Raw genomic sequence first — 6,000 nt, 5'->3', positions numbered from 1 at the left:
TCTTGGCTGTTCCTCCTCATTTTGTATTTTTTCCTAAATTTTTTTCAGGTAACACTTTGTTTTTGTCAACACCATCAGACACAATAAAAAGCAAATTCTTTTTTATTTATTTGGGCTAACATGTATTTAGAGTTTTAAATCATTATCTGGCATTCTTAGTGCACATATATGCTGTTTAATGTTGAATATTCACTTTTGCTCATTTGTTATACTGTTTCACGTGCACTCTTAAAAAATCTAATATCATACAACATTTACTTTAAGCCTAAATAGAAAAAGCAATGTTTTTTTTATTTAACAAACATATTTTTGTATTAAAAGAAACTATTGCTTTAATAACTCAACAGCACTGAAGAAACATGTTGTAAGCATATTCATTTAAAACAAATAAAACTCCCTCTGACGGTGGTGACGGTGGCCTCATTACAACATTTATTCCACTCAAGTCAATGGCTTCTTGCTTAACAACTTCATTGAACTATTTGGTCCAAAAAATCCCAATCCTGAGCACTGTGACAACATTTCTCAAGGAGTATAGGCCTAATGTCATTTTTAAAAGTTGAGGGCATGTTGTGAATGTTTGGTTAAATGTTGTCAGGCCATTTTCATTTGGCTTTAGTCACTGGAGTTATACTATGTGCTGTAGGTGGGGAGTAGGTGCACGATGTGCACCCCAGATGACGTAAGCCAAATGAACAAGGCTTAATAGTGAATGGAGAGTGAGGGAAGGCACACCTCATCCCCCAGGGTTGGATGATACAGATGAAATATAGGGGGAATTAAATGAATAAAAATATAAAAGAGGTTAATGAAACATCACAGGTCATGTTGGTATTTATTGTGATTAACAATTATATTCTAGCCTCCGCTGAGGACCATTTGGAGGTTTTTGTCACCACTGTGAGACAGAAAACCTGACGGTGGTGATGAAAACCTCCTCTTTCACAGGATGTGCATGAGTTGTGCACGTTAGGCGTCTTGTCTCCTCTGTTGCTGGCTGCTTCAGACCTCTTCTGAAAAAGTACACATTTATGTCATAATCTAATCTAATATTTTTTCTACAGAAGTGACGGTGTTGACATGTTAGGGTTGTGACAGTAGCAGTGTCCAAAAATATGAACAAGTTTAAGAGAAAATAGCAAACTTAAAGGAGCTGGAGTGATGTGGGGGTGTGCAGTAGAGCTGAAGGCTTGAAAACAGGGTCCTCAGGAATTTAGTTGGCCTTGTAGTTGCCTGATTTTATTGCTTTTTCTAAATATCTGACGGTGGTGATGAATATGCAGGACACATTTTGAGCAACCACAAAATAATAGTAAATATTTTTCAGAACTCACTGTTTGTGGTTTTTAATACGTATTACAATGTACTCTTTCATGTGGTAAAGATATTATTCAATTGAATTATTACTTTTTGTAATTTTTTGTAATTTTGCAGGCAGTGGACCAGCATCTAATCATTAAATTAATAAAAATTAAAAATAAGCCTATAAAAGAACCTTACATATGTGCAAAGGACCCCCTGATTACAACCTTACTTCTTTTTATTCATGAAAATGTTATTCATTTTCAACAGAATTGGCACATTTCTTAGTGGGACATGTTTTTGCCACAGTTTTTTTAGGATCTATGAGAAGCTTCTCATCAGAAACATGAAGCTGTTTGTCTCAACTGGCGGTCAAAGAAACCTCAGCATGGTGGTGCAGTCAACACTTACAGGAACGAGCTACACCTCCTGCCTCTCTTTGCCCTGGGCTCCGCCTCTCAGGCAGCACACATCCTACAGTTTTGTTGCAGAGAAAGAGAAAAACTACCGCTGAGGGCTGAAAAGCACCTGACTTTCTCTGAACAGAGAGAGGAGAGCTGTGGGCCGGCGAGGGGCTGCACCTCTTCATCCTGAATGACTTCAGGACTACATTCAAGGTTTCTTGACTGTTTGTATTGCTGTGACGTCTGTGCATGTTCCTCCTGTAGGTAAAGTGGTGGGGGTCCAGGGTGGGTGGCAACACGCTGCAGATGAGTCCTCATGGTGAAGGGTGGCCCGATCACTCGTTCCCACGGCTCTGCAGAGCGGTGCCTGTGGTTTCTGCACCGTGAACTCTCAGACGTACATTCATTGTCCTAGATAAGCACCGTGTTGCCATTTACACATCGTTTAGCATTAAATGCATTTTCTTTCCCAGAAACCAAACCGCTTAAAGACAAATATAAACATTTTACTGTCACTTTGGTCACTGAAGCTCATGTCAACATAACATTGACTTAATTGCACGCACATCAAGTCCAGCCATTGATCTTTGCTTTGTGATTCTGTTAAAGTTGGATCATGTCCAACATGTGTCAGGCTGCCTGCTCCTCTGCTCCTCGTACAAGCATCATGCAGCTGTCCATCCAGGTTCATCAGAAATCTTTGATCAGTGTGTTCATTTTGGTTTCACTTTTCAAACCATTTGTTTGCTTTGTGGACCATCAGTCTTTCTAGGAATCCAACCGACAAGGTTGGATTCCTAGAAAGACTGATGCAGAGGTGCACAGCAGGTCTACAAAAACACGTGTGGGGGCTTTCCCTGCGTTGGTTTACCTCTTATTGTTTCTATTTGCTTATATTACTTGATGTATATATGCCACTAAAATCAACCATAACTCTGCATAAAGTATATTTGTATACGCAAGTACACATATATTTGCATATGCAAGCATACTTGTATATGCAAATGAATATACAAGTATACTTGTATATCAGTATACTTGTACACAAGTACATGAAATATATACATATACATATTTGTATATGCAAACATACATATATTTGCATATATTTGTATATACAAATACACATATATTTATGAGGGCTGCACGGTGGCGCAGCAAGAAGGTTGCCGGTTCGATCCCCGGGTCAGGCGGGGCCTTTCTGTGTGAAGTTTGCATGTTCTTCCTGTGCATGCGTGGGTTCTTTCCGGGTACTCCGGCTTCCTCCCACAGACCAGAAACATGCTCATTAGGTTAACTGATGACTCTAAATTGTCCGTAGGTGTGAATGTGAGTGTGAATGTTTGTTTGTCCTTACATGTGGCCCTGCAATCGGCTGGCGACCGGTTCAGGGTGTACCCCGCCTCTCGCCCATTGTAGCTGGGATTGGCTCCAGCCCCCCGCAACCCCGAAAGGGATAGGCGGTATAGATAATGGATGGATGGACATATATTTATATATAGTAACACACGGAGCCACTAAAATCAACAATAACTGATAGTGACAGTAGATGTCACTGCAGTCAGCAGTGGTGGAAAAGGTACTTTGATATTTTACTGAAGTAAAAGTAGCAATACCACAATGTGTGTGTGTGCGTGTGCGTGTGCGTGTGCGTGTGTGTGTATGTGTGTGTGTGTGTGTGTGTGTGTGTGTGTGTGTGTGTGTGTGTGTGTGTGTGTGTGTGTGTGTTGGGGGGGCGGAGTCTGAGTTTCTAGAAGTGATGGTAAACCAATCACTCGCAGACAGAAGCAGAAGGGACCGGCGGGCGGATTCAGCCACTGAGAGGTCAGACCAAAAGAAGTACTGCTACTACTTACATGAGAGGGGAGAACTGTCCAGCACTGCAGCAGAACAAACGGACGGACTGAATCTCAGGTGAGTGGACAGGTGCGTGTGGCTGGCAGGGGACTGAGAGTGGATAACACTTTTTCACACTCTCACATGCAGGAAGCTGAGTGTGAACTGTGAGTGCAGATGTCTGGACATGTCTCTCTCAGAGGAATAAAGAGGAATAATGTGGTCTTTGTTAAAGCCGTGATGGATGTCAATGCTCCAACCACACACTCATTTTTAATAAGCCACAAGTCAAACAGTTTGGAACCACTGGTTTAATATTCACTGTTTTATTTTAGAAGCACATTAGTGGCTTCCACAGTATTAAGTCATGGGGTGCTGTTTGTTTGCTCTTCTACCTGCTCAGTGCCGGAAGATTTTCCTCGGACTGCTCTCACGTGTCTCGCCACGCTGTTGTTGCCTTGCCTCCTTCCTCGCTTCCAGCTCCAGTGTACTCTCCAGTTGCATTTTTAGTTTAGTCTTTATTCAGCCTACATTGCCTTTTCCCCCCTAGTGGTGATTTTCGTTGCTCTTTGTTTGCACTTTGCTTTTGGAAAATAGTCTTTGTAACTCTGTCTCTGTAACCTGGGTCCTGGCCGTGCTTTGCCACAGTGATAATAACTACCCAAAATAACAAACTAACAAATAACAAAACTATATTTTACGAGTACCTTAAGTTTTTAGTGTCACTTTTTTTGCGGGACTTACAACCCGTAGCCACTACAGTCAGTCACAAGGGGGCGCACTTTGACTGATCTACCCCCGCCTGCCTCCAGCCGGTGCAGTCTGCTGTTGGTCATACATGCCCTGCTAGCATGGCCGAAAACATCGGGAGAGCCGTTTTGGCGGCCATTCGCACATTTTCGGCAACCACCACAGAGCCAGTGCCACCACAGGCCACCTCGGTGAGTGTTTTCCAAATCCCGTAGCATCGGGTAACGTTGCTTATCCATCAGCATTACTCTCTCTCTCTTGCTGAGCAGATAGCCTAACAGTTAGAGCAGGTAAGCCGAGGTGACATGTCTGATGGAGGACAGAGGCAGATTTCCATCTGGCCAACAATTTGCAGTGTGATTTGGTGCCCTGAGGGGGGGCAGTGGCCTCCGTTAGCTGTAACTAATGCTCGATATGATCTGCTTCTTCACGTAATCTTGAACTCACATTTACACATCTTGTTCTTCAGTTCATTAACTCGCATCACTTGGCCAACACGGTGAGAGTTTTATTCCCATTTATGCTGCTGGGCCAGCAGCGTAAATAAAACAAGTATGCTAACGTTACACATGAAGTGCATTGGTGCTAAATCTGTAAAGTTAGCCTGGATAAGTAACGTTACCCGATGCTACGGGATTTGGAAAACACTCACCGAGGTGGCCTGTGGTGGCACTGGCTCTGTGGTGGTTGCCGAAAATGTGCGAATGGCCGCCAAAACGGCTCTCCCGATGTTTTCGGCCATGCTAGCAGGGCATGTATGACCAACAGCAGACTGCACCGGCTGGAGGCAGGCGGGGGTAGATCAGTCAAAGTGCGCCCCCTTGTGACTGACTGTAGTGGCTACGGGTTGTAAGTCCCGCAAAAAAGTGACACTAAAAACTTAAGGTACTCGTAAAATATAGTTTCTCCAAACAGGTTTGTTATTTTGGGGAGTTATTATCACTGTAATCTATGTCCAAGAGTCGATTTCTCCAGAAAAGATCGTTGTTTATTCGTTATTTGACACTGTAAACAGACTTTGACCTCCTCCAGCTTTTATTTTGGTACTTCTGGTTGCCGGCATCTTGAATTTGCATATTAGTTAAATATTTAGTTTCACCCAAAACATTTACATTTAACATTTAGATTTAGATCTAAATCTTAAATCTAAATGTTTAATCTAAATGTTAAATCTTGCCAGCATCTTGAATTTTAGATTTAGCTTTTAGATTTAGATTTAACATTTAGATTTAGATTTAATTATTTAATAAATTTTCACAGTTAACAAATATTGTGTTAAATGTGTTAAAAATGACTTTCAAAAATTCATGCCACTTTTTAAAACATGATTTGAAGCTAAATGTGACAAAACGTTGCTGTTATTTTCAGCAGGACCAACTTTACAAACGGCACTCCATATTAAGTAGCATAAAATGGAAATACTCTAAATATTTTTGAGTATTTGAGTAGTTACTGTACAGGCAGTCAGAATGACTTTGCTCTGATTGTCTCTGTAGATCTGACCTGTTTTATCAGTCAGCTGCCATCACAGTGAGCTTCATCATGGGATGACATGCTGCAGCCTTCCACATGTTTCTACCGGCGGGCTGTGCCTCACGGTCACGGCTGGTGAACGCTCCATCACACCGAGCAGGAGGCGGTTTCCCCCGACACGTCGGTCTGCGGCTCGCTGCTGCTGCTGCGGGTGTGGGAGCTTTCAGCAGACAGC

The sequence above is a fragment of the Chaetodon trifascialis genome, chromosome 4 (genome assembly GCF_039877785.1).
Source record: "Chaetodon trifascialis isolate fChaTrf1 chromosome 4, fChaTrf1.hap1, whole genome shotgun sequence".
In the NCBI taxonomy this organism is placed as follows: Eukaryota; Metazoa; Chordata; class Actinopteri; order Chaetodontiformes; family Chaetodontidae; genus Chaetodon; species Chaetodon trifascialis.
Note: the sequence above shows the minus strand (reverse complement) of the source record.